This window comes from Kogia breviceps, chromosome 3, assembly GCF_026419965.1.
Source record: "Kogia breviceps isolate mKogBre1 chromosome 3, mKogBre1 haplotype 1, whole genome shotgun sequence".
Classification (NCBI taxonomy): Eukaryota; Metazoa; Chordata; class Mammalia; order Artiodactyla; family Physeteridae; genus Kogia; species Kogia breviceps.
This window is the reverse complement of record NC_081312.1, coordinates 67,970,341-67,984,488: the sequence shown is the minus strand read 5'-3', so window position 1 is coordinate 67,984,488 and position 14,148 is coordinate 67,970,341. Positions and strand designations below refer to the sequence as shown.

The following is a 14,148-nucleotide window of genomic DNA, read 5'->3' as shown; positions in this document are numbered from 1 at the left end:
CAGATGAACTGGTTTGTAGGGTAGAAATAGAGATACAGATGTCAAGAACAAACGTATGGACACCAAGGGGGGAAAGTGGTGGGGTGTTGGGGGGGTGGGGGTGGGATGAATTTGGAAATTGAGATTGACATATATACACTAATATGTATAAAACAGATTAACTAATAAGAACCTGCTGTATAAAAAAATAAATAAAACTCAAAAATTCAAAAAAATAAGTAAAAATAAAACCATTGCTTAAAAAAATACAATGTTGAATAGAAAAAAAATCTAGACATTTACTGTAAAATTAGTGTTAAAATGTAAAAACAGACAAAAAAATCTGTGATGTAGAAGTCAGAATAGTAGTTACTTCTAGGGGTTGGCGGGGGAGACTAAGTGAAAACGAGGTAGACACATATAGGGCAATGGCAATATTATCTTTATTTGAGTGGTATTTACATTGGTGTATAATTTGTAAAAATTCATCAAGTTGTACTTTTAAAATTGGAGTATTTTATTAAATGAATGTTATTCTTCAATTTATAAGTTCAGGCAAAAATACATTAAAAATATCACTCACACATACATACTCGAATGCCAAAATATTAATAATGGTTATCTCTGGGTGGTGAGATAAGCAATTTTCATTTTTTTTCTAGGCTTTTCTATAGTCCCCCATTTAAAAGAAAAATATTTTAAAATCAATAATGTTGCTACTGAAAATTCCCTGGCCGTCCAGTGGTTAGGACTCGGCGCTTTCACTGCAGTGGCCTGGGTTCAATCCCTTTCTGAGAATTAAGATCCTGTAAGCTGCAGCATGGCCAAAAAAAAAAAAAGAATATTGCTATCAATTTTAACATTCCCTCTAAACATTCATTAATCTTCTCTCTTCTCACACTGATAAAAATATGCATAATTTTTTTCTTCCACACAATTTGTCCTCCTGCTGGATTTCAGGTTTTGAACAGCCTTGTTACTAGGTAAATGAGTATTAAAATCCAACTTTTGATTCCTGGCTAAAGAAATATAGACCTTATATTTACACTCTGAATAATATATAGTTGTCTAAGTGCAATGCACTTGTGTAAGCAGGGGAGATACATGTACACACACACACACACACACACACAAAACCTTATTCTCAACTCAGCAGCCAGTGCACTCCTCCCCCAAAAAGGCCAGACACATCACTTCTGCTCAAAACTCTGCAATGGCTACCCATCTTACCCAGAATAAAAGCCTAAGTCCTTATCATGGCCAACAAAGTCCTAATTGTCTGGTCCTTTTTACATCTCAGGTATCCTTTCCCACCACTCTTCCCCACCCCCGGACTTCACTCCACCTTAACCACATGGGTCATCTTGCTAGTTTCTGAATCCATCAAGCATGCACCTATTTGCCTTGGGGCCTTTTCCACTAACAGCAAGGCCAGTGAGTTCTTCCTTCACACAAATAACTCCATTACCAAAACTTTGCTCAAATGTCCTCTTCTCAGTGAGATCTATCCTAACTATCCTTTTAAAAATTACAAACTATTCCACATCCCCATATACTCTTTTTTAAAAAATAAATTTACTTATTTATTTTTGGCTGCGCTGGGTCTTCGTTGCTGTGCGTGGGCTTTCTCTAGTTGCAGTGAGTCGAGGCTATTCTTCGTTGCGGTGCATAGGCTTCTCATTGCGGTGGCTTCTCTTGCTGCAGAGCACGGGCTCCAGGCGCGCGGGCTTCAGTAGTTGTGGTGCACAGGTTTAGTTGCTCCAAGGCTTGTGGGATCTTCCCGGACCAGGGCTCAAACCCGTGTTTCCTGCATTGGCAGGCAGATCCTTAACCACTGCGCCACCATGGAAGCCCTCCCCATATACTCTTTTATGTTTTTTTTGTTGTTGTTATTGTTGTTTGCGGTACGCGGGCCTCTCACTGTTGTTGCCTCTCCCGCTGTGGAGCACAGGCTCCGGACACACAGGCCCAGCGGCCACGGCTCACGGGCCCAGCCGCTCCGCGGCATGCCGGATCCTCCCGGACCGGAGCACGAACCCACATCCCCTGCATCGACAGGTGGACTCTCAACCACTGCACCACCTGGGAAGCCCCCATATACTCTTAATTGCCCTAACCCTCCTCTACTTTTTTTCTCTTACCACAACACTTAATCACTTTCTAACAAAAATTTCTTCTTTATTCATACAGTTTCTCAATAATTTATTTACATGTTATTGCTTCATTCCTCCCACCCTCAGACCCCACAAGAATCTAAGTTTCATGAGAGCAGGAATATTTGATTGTTTAGTTCATGGTTATATCCCAAGCATTTAGAACAGTGTGTGGCAACTAGCAGGCCAGGAAGGGGGGGGGGAGCATGTGGAGGGGTGAGGAAGGAAGGAAAGAAAAAAAAGGCCTGTGGAAAGTTTAATGACATACATACAGATGAAAATTAGAAGGAAAATGGTGGTGACAAATATCTTATTAAGATTATAAATTAAAATTAGTGAAATATCTCAAGAGTAAGTACTCACTCAAGAAAACTTCTATACTCAGCTGAATTCATCACAATTATTTTCATACACATTTATAGTCCCCTATTATATAATAATGTGAGTAAACTACAAGTTGTGCCTGACCCCAAAACAGGTATTTATCTACAATTAGATTTATCAAGTAGATCTTACCAGGCAGATCATGACGAGTCCATCATAAATACTTAAACTCTACTAAATAGCAATCTGCCAAAATTTCAACTTACAAAACAAATTAGCAGGTTTTTTCATTACAAGATTCACTACAGAATTTTTTTCAAGAGTTAGAACATTCAAAAGAATTCAATATAGCATGAGAAGTAGAGTGAATCTTTGAAGACTGAAATTATCATAACTTCCTCCCAGGAGTCAATGGCATCAAACCCTTTATTCAGAAGAAACCTAATTCCTATTGTTATAATTTATAATATTTTTCTTCTACACAAGAAAATCTCCCCTTTCCTCCTTCCTTGCCTATACACACACATATATTAATATGACTGCACATTCATTAAAACTTTCATAAAGTTTAAGTATGTACTTTTAGGTAACCCAACATCAACTCAGAACTCTGAAGAAAGACATTCTCAAACTTCAATAATATACAGACCCCTTAAAAAGGAGAAACGTTCCTGCAGTTTCCAGTTATTTACAAACGTTGTAATCCTAACGTTATTTAAACCTATACAAACTTTTTAAAAATTAATTTTTATCACAGTATAGTTGATAAACATGAACCTTTAAGTAAACTCTTTATACATACAGATCTTACATAAATATACAAAGTCAGAAAAACCAAAAACCAAATAAAAAACTTCTAAATAAAATTGAATTTAACACAAACACTTAAAAAAATAAATGGCATGGTTTTGCTGAATAAATCTCTGCTCACAACACAAAAATGGCACTAACTGAACCACCATAAGCTTCCTTTAAGACTGGAATGCCTGTACTACTAAATGGTAATAAGGCAGGTAAATTTTTCTCAGCTTCACATTATTATGAAACATTAATTCTTGATGCTAAAAAAGCATTTGGTCTTCACTTAACTCAAAAGCATTTTGTTGGGCTTCCCTGGTGGCGCAGTGGTTGGGAATCCGCCTGCCGATGCAGGGGACACGGGTTCGTGCCCCGGTCCGGGAAGATCCCACATGCCGCGGAGCGGCTGGGCCCGTGGGCCATGGCCGCTGAGCCTGCGCGTCCAGGAGCCTGTGCTCCGCAACGGGAGAGGCCACAACAGTGAGAGGCCCGCGTATCGCAAAAAAAAAAAGCATTTTGTTCATTAAGACTAGTACTTCTATTCTTTTCCTTAATATTAGTCCCTAACAATCAAAACAGTAACACTTGGCACCACCAAAAACTAACACATATTCTATCCCCAGCATCAAGAGAAAGTATTCAATTATGACTCAGGTGATCCAGAACATGTTTAAGATAATCTACCATTGAAAATAAAATACTAAATTTTAAAATTGTAGGGCACTTTCAGACCTCATTTGATAATCTTATGTTCACTGTATGATCCTGCCAGCAAATGGTGAAGAGTTTCCATTAGCTGACAACCCATAGTCATCAGGAAGAAGTTTCCAAAGATAACTGTGGAATCATCTTCCAGAAAGGTTAAGAATAGATTCATCCGTACGAAATGATTTCAGGACTGATGAAAATGATATACTCCAAAAGTTGGCTTTATTATTATTGCTGTTGTCATCACTGAATCATTTGCATACTGTTTACCATGGTTCCCAGGAGCAACAAAATGACTTTAAAGGCCATAAAAAAACTCTTGCTCAGTTTCAGAACGCTAATACTCTTTGCTTAGACATTATTATAAGAAACTAAGACAAGGAATACTGATAAAAGGATACTTAATCGGGAGTTTGGAGACCTACATTCTTATCCTTACTTGTCACTAACTAGCTTTATAACCCCTTAGCTAACTCATTCTCAGCTTACTCATTTGTCAAATCAGAGGGCTGAATTAGATGTCTTCTTAAGATCTGCTAGTTGTAAATTTCAACCACTAAGATTAGCATTTCAGAATTCTATAATGACACTTCTGATATTAAAATGACACAAATCAAAACTAAAATAGCTCAGTTTTTCAAAAATGCCTTAGGAAAAAAATTGTCCATCTTATTATGAGTAAAAGTGTATATGGTTCTTAAAAGAATTCTATTTTACAGCTTTCTCATGAGAAAAAACTTATTCATTAAAGTTACAATTTAAAAAAATTTTAGACGAAAATTATAATTACAATAACTCACATAAAGCTATGAAGCAGACACTGATGTGCTATCCAGACCTCCCTTCAGAAATGAAGGATTTATTGTCCAGCTGCTGTCAAACAGCCTTCACCTGTTACGCCTTTTTAGGAATTGCCTCAGCTAAAGACAGCTGCATGCCCTAGCAGTCTTCATGGAGGGACTGATCAAAACAGGCGTATAAGGGCCCAGCACCCTGTCACAATTTTGGACAACTCCACAGGTTATCCCAGCTTCAGAGTTTCTCAAGGGGGCCACAGTGGCTTTTGTTGATAATACACTACAGCCCAATTTACCGCTTCTGCTTCCTTTCCATTCCTTCTACAGATGTTGATCCTAAGAACATTTCTGCATGCTAATCATAGTTAGCCTACCCAGGGACCCAACTTGCAGCCACTGGTGTTGATGAGAATGGTCCAAGAAAATAGGCTCTAAAATGAAGTTTTGGAGTTGGATCACCATCCACGTAGCCACCCAACTGGCAAAGGACACTATCGCTGGTGATGATAGAACAGAAACCGAGCACAAACTGGCAGTGCAATGGCTAAAAGTTCCACTGTTGGTAAACTGGGTAGTTATCCAGTGGAAGAGAATGCAGATGTTGGAAAACTTTTTTTTTTTTTTTTTTTTACAGGACCAGGTAGTATTTCATATTCTGCTTTGTTGTTCTTGTTTTACAACTCTTTAAAAATAGGGCATGACAAAAACAGGTAGACCCACTCTCGGGTCTGGCCAGCAAGACATAGTTTGCAGAACCGTGAACTTAAAAGGTGCAGTGTATCAGATATTTGAGAAATATAAGGAAAACAGTAATTATAAAGACCATGAAACTGGGTTGCTGTTGCTAAAGGCAACTGACTCTTTGGAAAAATATAACAAGAGGTTAAAATGAGTGATAGGGAATTAAAAACTAAATGTGAAAAACCCAGAAGTTTCTTTGGTAGCATAAAATCTTTAAAAGCAGGAGGCCACAAAAGGCTAAGGGCCAAGACTTAATTGTAAGAGTGGCAGGGTCCCAAAGAAAGTTAAAGTCTCAATCTGGATAAGTCTGCTATGCCAAGGTTAAAAAAGAGAACATATTGGAACCCTGAAAAAATGGGATAGAGAGATGGGTTGATTAACCTGAAAATTCTCAATCCCCAGGCTCCTTGAGTCTTCTGAGCTTGGAGAAGGAATCCACACATCCTTATTAAGTGCAACTGCTATTCTCATCGGCAAGAATTACTAAGTAAAGACCTCTGAAATTCTCTCCTTCATAAAAGCAATGAGAACGCTGGCAAAAGCTGGGAGAATCAACTTTTTCAGAACTCTGAAAATTACAAAGAATTGAAGCAATCTGGGGAATGTTTATTCACCAAATAATGGCTGAATCTTGGTAAGAACAGCAAGCTTTGTGGTGTTTAATTTACCCTATTTCCATTCTACCCCTTCCTACTTCTGTGAAAACCAACAGCCTGCAGTCATAGTGAATGTCAACAGCCACTAGGGGGGGCAGAACAGGAATGGATCTTCTTAAAAGTCTCACTCCCAGAAAACTGTCATTATTTGACATGTCTGGTGGTTCCTTGGAAGACTCTACTACTACCAAAGTTGTCTTTATGTGGCCTGACTCTGAGCTCATCCAGAGCACACATTATTCTTTCTGGTCAAAAACAGTCAGAGGCAACTGTCAAACACTGCAGCTGCCAGGGATTATGGACAATATTTGGGGCAAACAATAGCATAATCAAAAAGCTTAAAAAGAAAAGCTGGGGAATGAGATGTCCATGGGGGCTTTGGAAAGCTCAAATATATTCCTGGGAATCCACACTCACACATAGCCTGCGTACATTCTCAGCAAAGACCTGAGAAAGCCCTAAACTCTCACCTCTGGCTAACCTTTAGGCTCTGCACAAGCAAGAAAAGAAAGTTAAGACAGAGTTGTAAATTGCCTAGCTGAGTGTTGAAGGCATGTCTCAAACACATAGAGCCCCTTAGCAAAGACTGGAAGATTTACATGTTTCAGGCATCCAAGGAAACCTACGTCTATTCATTACTTTAACCACTAAGCTAACTGAGCAGAGACTTCAGTGACCACAAAAAAACAACAGAAAAACAGAGTTTATAGTATTAGTACCAAAAAAGTCACATAAATAAATAGATAATCAATCTTGGGGATAGGAGAGAATGTGATTTGTACAGTTGCTACGTTATTTAAAAATGTCCAGTTGGCAAAAAATTAAAACCATGCAAAGAAAAAGAAAGTACAGTCTAAACACACACGCACACACACCCACCCACACACACATGGCGGGCTCATGCAGCAATATCCCTGAGGAAGCACAGGCATTGAACTTACTAGACCAAGACTTTAAATCACTTAATTTAAGTTTGTTAAAACAACTAAAGCAGGATATGAGAACAATGTCTCACCCAAATTGACAATCTCAACAGACAAAAATTATTTTCTAAAAAAGATCAAACAGAAATTATAGATTTGAATAATACAGTAATAAAATAAAAAAAAATCAATAGAGGGGCTCAATAGTAGATATGAGCAGGCAGAAGAAAGAATCAGCAAACTTGAAAATAGGTCAACTGAGATCAGCCAGTCTCAGAAACAGGAAGAATAAAGAATGAAATAAAAAAATGATCAGAGACTCAGAAATCTGTGGGACACCATTAAGCACACCAACATACACATAATGAAGAGGAGACAGAGAAAAGGATAGACTATTTGAAGAAATTAAGGCCAAAAATTTACTAAATTTGAAAAACACATTAATCTACACATCCAAGAGGCTCAAAAAACTTCAGGAGTATAAACTCAAAGGCATCCACAGACACATATTAACTGTTGAAAGCCAACGAAAAAGAGAAAAAAGTGATTCATCACAAATAAAGGATCCTTTCAAGATCAACAGCTGATTTCTCATCAGAAACCATGGAGGCAATGAGATGATATGTTCAAAGTGGTATAGAAAAAAAAGACTGTCAACCAGTAATTCCATACCCAACAACAAGACTGTCCTTCAGAATTGCAGGAGACATTCCTGATCAACAAAACTGAGTAAGCTGTTACTAGTAGACTTGCCCTAAAAGAAATACTAAGAGGAGCACTTCAGCGGAAATGAAATAACACTAAACAGTAATTCAAATCCCTTTGAAAAATACAGAGCACCAGTACAAGTAACTTCACAGGTAACTATAAAAAACAGTATACATGTATTTGTTTTTCTTTTTTCCTCCTATCTTATTTAAAACACAAAAACATCAAGCAATAATTAGAAAGATGGTTGATAAGTATACAATGGATAAAGATGTAACTTGCAGGATAACAACACAAAGGGGGAAGGGAATAGAGCTTCATAGGAAGAAAGTTTTTATATACTATTGTAATTGAATTGGTATTCAAACTAAAAATGGTAATGACAACCCCCAGAACCATGACTAAGAAAATAGCGACAGCAAAAACACAGTAAAAGGGGACTTCCCTGGTGGTCCAGTGGTAGAGAATGTGCCTTGCAATGCAGGCGACATGGGTTGGATCCCTGGTCAGGGAACCAAGATCCCACATCCCAGGGGGCAACTAAGCCTGTGAACCACAACTACTGAGCTTGCGCACCTCAACTAGAGCTCAAGTGCCGCAAACCACAGAACCCACATGCTCTGGAACTCGTGTACCACAACTACAGAGCCCACATGCCCTGAAGCCTGCAAGCCACAACTAGAGAAGAGAAACCCGCACACCGCAACAAAAGATCCTGCGTGCCTCAACGAAGATCCCATGTGCCACAACTAAGACCCAACACAGCCAAAAATTTTTTAAAAAATCATCTTTTTAAAAAAATACAGTAAAAGAACAAGGAAGTTAAAATGGTACATTAAAAGATATGTTTAATACAAAAGAAGCAAGGGAGAGGGCTTCCCTGGTGGCGCAATGGTTGAGAATCCACCTGCCGATGCAGGGGACATGGGTTCATGCCCTGGTCCGGGAAGATTCCACATGCCATGGAGCAACTAAGCCCGTGCACCACAACTACTGAGCCTGTGTGTCTGGAGCCTGTGCTCCGCAACGGGAGAGGCCACAACAGTGAGAGGCCCACGTACCACAAAAAAAGAAGGAAGGGAGAAACAAAGGTATCTAATCTCAGCAGTGATGTCTTCCCCAAGGAACCTTTGAAATAGTAATCTCTTACAAACAGATCCACTCCTTATCACCCTTCTCTCTGATTTACTTTCCTCTACAGCATTTACCCTCATCTGACAAACTTTTCTTTCACTTATCCCCTTTCCTCTATAGCACTTAACCCTACCTAACAAACTTTTCTTTCACTTATCCTCTTTCCTCTATAGCACTCATCCCTATCTGACAAACAAAATTTTCTTTCTCGACCCACTAGAATTTAACCTTAATGAGGGCAGGAGTTTTACTTTGTTTATAGCTTTATCCTCAGTGCCTCACACACACCTACTGAGTGCTCAACAAACACCCAATAAATGAACAACCAGTAGAGATAAGCCTTATACGACATGTCTCCCATTCTAAGAGTGGCCCAAGAAAAACAATATATGTCTACATGTACAATTTGTAGATTTAGTAGCAGGAATATAAAGAACTCCCCATCTATGGGTTTGCTATTTTCTCTGTTAAGTAGGAGGTAAAGACATCTGCTGAGTCAGAGGGGGAGGTGGTAGTGTTGAAGATTTACAGAGAGCACCTAGCCCTGCACATTTCTGTTGAAATTAGTATCTAAATCAAATTCTGATAGGTATTATTGGACACTGTTGCCTTAAATCAGCAGTCATGTGATTTCATGTAAAACTCTACACCAAAATTTCATTCACTCTTGTAACTTAAAACAAAAAGTGGGGCATCCCTGGTAGCGCGGTGGTTGGGAGTCTGCCTGCCGATGCACGGGACATGGGTTCAAGCCCTGGTCTGGGAAGATCCCACATGCTGTGGAGCAACTGGGCCCGTGAGCCACAACTGCTGAGCCTGTACATCTGGAGCCTGTGCTCAGCAACAAGAGAGGTCGTGATAGTGAGAGGCCCACGCGCTGCGATGAAGAGTGGCCCCCACTTGCGAGAAAGCCCTCGCACAGAAAAGAAGACCCAACACAGCCAAAAATAAATAAATAAATAATTTTTTTAAAAAAAGTGCTCACAGTTTAGAAGGATCAGTAAAAAGAAGTGAATGTGTAGAACTCAGGGTTTGAAAAGAGTGCCATACCAGATGAAGAGTCTATAAAATATATCAATTTCCCCCCACTGAGAAGATATTTATTAAACGCAAAAATTTATATCAAGATTAACTTTTTTCAACCAGCTTTTAAGTGGACCTTTTCTTTGTTAAAAAAACGAATTGTATGCAACTATTTGTTAAAGATGTTTCCATAATACCTTACATTTATATATGCATTCGTTTTCAAAGTGCTTTCACATGCCATCTGATTTAATCCTCACAACACCCCTGTGAGGTAGGTACAGCAGGTATTATCATCCTCATATCAGGATGAGGAAACTGAGGCAGAGAGAGGTTAAGTGACTTGCCCAAGATCACACAGCTGATAAGTGGCAGAGCCAGGACAAGAAATCGAGTTTTCTGACTCCTCAACCAGTACTCTTTCCACTACAACCTGCCCCCAATTATGAATAATGTACTGCATATCAAAATTGAAAGGTTATTGAAGTTCATTTCAGTGATATCTTAACAGTAAAGTTAAATGAGAAATATGAGAACAGTAGGTCTGATGGTTTTACTTGACATAATAAAACTGGTGCAAAACCACTTTTGTCTAATTATGTATAATCTTTTGGTCCAAATACATAAAATATGCAATATTTACAGCATTTTCCTTTTTTATTTTTGTAAATGCAATGCTTTAAAACACATTATGAAGCACCTTAGTGAAAACAGTCTACAAGTAGAAGTACAGAAGTAGGAAAATCCTACCCATACCACAGCTCACTAACGGATTTATAATATGGACTCACCAATACCTCAGTTTATACCTTTACAAATAACCAACTGAGAAACAAATACTAAACTTATATTTTTGATATTCATGTGTGGAAGCCTTAACCAAAATTTCAGGCAATGTCAACATTCTTTGAAGTGTTTCCTCAATCTTAGATATTGGGGAGACAGGAATGAGAAATACTGCTTTGATTCTTTTTACAATATTAATAATGGTTTAAATTGATTTTTAACACTAATAATCATTTTTTAAAGAAAATTAAAATGACCTACATAAATAAGGGCAGTTCCAACTACAGCAGAAACATTCTTAGCAAACGTGATCAAACATTTCAATAAATTTCATGGGACGTGATTCACAAAAACAAAGTACACACTGCCAAACAGTTAATAACACTATCCAGTAGTGGTGTATAATGCAAACCTCCAGGTGAAGGTGGAAGTAGCAAATGGATTCATCTTCATTCATGGTTAGTTGAAAAAAATGCTTTATCAAAAACAGTATCAGGGGCTTCCCTGGTGGCGCAGTGGTTGAGAGTCCGCCTGCCGATGCAGGGGACACGGGTTCGTGCCCCGGTTCGGGAAGATCCCACATGCCGCGGAGCGGCTAGGCCCGTGAGCCATGGCCGCTGAACCTGCGCGTCCGGAGCCTATGCTCCGCAACGGAAGAGGCCACAACAGTGAGAAGCCCGTGTACCGCAAAAAAAACAAAAAACAAAAAAACCCCCTAACTGCCACACCCACACCTTGTACTCAGTTCGATTTAGGGTAAATCTTTTCATAGAAAAAGTTCTGTGCAAGGAAGTAGAGGTCTCCATCTTTTTTTTGTACAGCGTGGGCTCTGATTAACTGGAACTGCTCTAGTGCCAACTCATAGAACTCATTCTCCATTTTCCAAACGTCAGACTGCTGTAGTTTTGCAATGGTTTGTTTAGTAGGGAGTTTCTTCTCTGTGGTTTTGCTAAGGTGAGATTTCTTTCCTGTACGATAGCGATCTGTAGCACCCCTGAAGAACCAGGGCGAAGCTGCCTCCAATAACATGATAAAATCTTCAAACTCTTCAATAACTCCCACCAAAAACTATTCATTAACTAGGTTATATTTGGCTGGATCCATAGTCCACCTGCTTCCTACATTCCAAAATTCTGAGCTGTGGCCACAGAATAGGATTTGAAGCCAGAGCTTCTCTGGAGCACAGTCTGAGCCACCCTCAGCTACACATTCATCAAAAGTCTTTTTGTCCCCTTGTTTTCATCTTCTTAACCCCGGTCTATAATCATCTCCAAATCTCAGAAAGAGTAAGATCCTAGCCTCTCAACAGGATCGCTTATGACATTAATGTAAATTGGCTTCTTCTTCACACCAAATTTTGCAAAATCCAAGTAAGAAATGTGCCTATGATAAAACCCTGGTTTCATCTCTTTCCAGGAAGTTACATTCTTTACAAAGCACATCTGATCTTGCAGTGACATTACTGGATTATTTTTGGTAGTGTTGATGTGAAGAACATGGTATTTATTCTTTGCACATAGATCATAAGCAATATTGGTAAGAGATGCTTGCCGTTTGGGGGACTCTGTTATAAATGATCACCATTGTCCTCTTTCTCATCTAAAGCTGCATCTTGCCAAGGGCTATCCATCATATGTTGCTGCTCAATCTCTCGAACTTCATGTCCTGCAATAGCCCTTTCTAGCTTCAACTCGGACTCCTCAGTTTCTGGATCTGGTTCTCCAAGAACAGCATCTCCACTGCGAAGGCCACCACCATCAGCAGCTACAACCTGGGCGGCATCATCATCCCGAGGAGCCCCATGAAACCTGCTGCTCGCAATCAAGACATACTGCAGGGGGCGGGGATAGGGGCCCAGGAGGCAAGGGAGATGCCAGGAGGAGCCCACCGAGCCAGGAGAAAGGCAAGGAGAGCGCGAGAGCAAAAGAACCACCGCAGCGACCCCCCTTCTCGCCTCCCCAGTCCCCTGCCCCTAGGCGCCAGCACCTACACTGCCGGTGCCACTTCTCCTCGGTGCCTCCACGGCCGCCCCCACAAAAGACCGCACAGCAAACACAGCGCGAAGCAGCTGCCCGGCTCTCGTCTCCCTCTACCGCCTCAGTCCCCGACCCCCACACCCGCCTGCCTGCCCGCCCGCCTCCCTCTCTTCCTTCCCTCCCTCCCTCCTTTGCTCGCTGCCGCCCTCTCCTCCACCAGCGCTGCAGCTGCAGCTGCACTGCCCTCAGCCCCTGAATATATCAATTTTATTAACAAGTAAAAATCAGTTATATCAATAGAAGTGAAAGCAGAGTCTTGAAGAGATATCTGTACACCCATGTTTTAGCAATATTATTTGCAATATCTAAAAAGTGGAAGCAACCCAAGTGTCCATCAGCTGACAAACGGGTAAGCAAACTGTGGTAATGCATATAATGGAATATTATTCACCCTTAAAAAGGGAGGAAATTTTGACACATGCTGCAACATGAACTTTGAGGACATAATGGTAAATAAAATAAACCAGTCGCAAAAAGACAAATACTGAATTATTTCACTTACATGAGGTACCCAGAGGAATCAAATTCACATAGACATAAAGTAGAATGATGCTTACCAGGGACTAATGGGACAGGGGATAGTTACTGTATAGCATGAAAAGTTTTGGAGATGGATTGTGGTGATGCTTGCACAATATGAATGTACTTAATACCACTAAAGTGTATACTTAAAAATAACTAAGATGGTAAATTTTGTTGTGTATTTTACCACAATAAAAAACTGGGGCGGGGGTGGGGGGTAAGGGACTTCCCTGGTGGCACAGCAATTAAGTCTCTGAGCTCCTAATGCAGGAGGCCTGGGTTCAATCCCTGGTCAGGGAACTAGATCCCACATGCATGCCACAACTAAGAGTTCGCATGCCACAACCAAGGAGCCAGCAAGCCACAACTAAGTAGCCTGTGAGCTACATCTAAGACCTGGCACAACCAAATAAATAAAAATTAAAAAAAAAAAAACTGGGGGGAAAAGTCAGTTATTTTAATATGCATTAAAGGACAGCATAAATGACATACTGTTACTTTAGAAGAAAAAAAACCACTTTTTTCTTTAGCGATTGAATTTAAATAAAAAGAAATTTATACCAGATGCCATATATTTGTTTATACGAGACAGCACAACAGAAGCTAAAGGTGTGACATACCACTGGCTTAGAGAAGGGGACTTAAAAAAAAAAACTGAACCTGGTTTACAAAAACTAGTATTTAAGGACACCAGAAACAGTACAGAACTAAAGGACACTACAAACCAGAAAGATACAGTATGGCTAAAGGAATAACTAAAGAAAAGTCAAGGAGCTAAAAGTTATGTAAGGCTGGTAAACTGGGAATAAGAATATAGGGAGAAAGTGACCACAATGGAAGACATAAGAAATCCTGGAAAG

General features: G+C 39.8%; 1 protein-coding gene and 1 pseudogene across 4 annotated transcripts in view; both read right to left on the bottom strand.

Annotated features, from left to right (window-relative positions):
- STRN3 (striatin 3) overlaps window positions 1–14,148 on the bottom strand; it is a 114,431-nt gene that overhangs the window by 83,678 nt on the left and 16,605 nt on the right. The gene's annotated exons all lie outside the window — the stretch shown is intronic.
- Window positions 11,472–12,533, bottom strand: LOC131752672 (heparan sulfate 2-O-sulfotransferase 1 pseudogene; annotated as a pseudogene).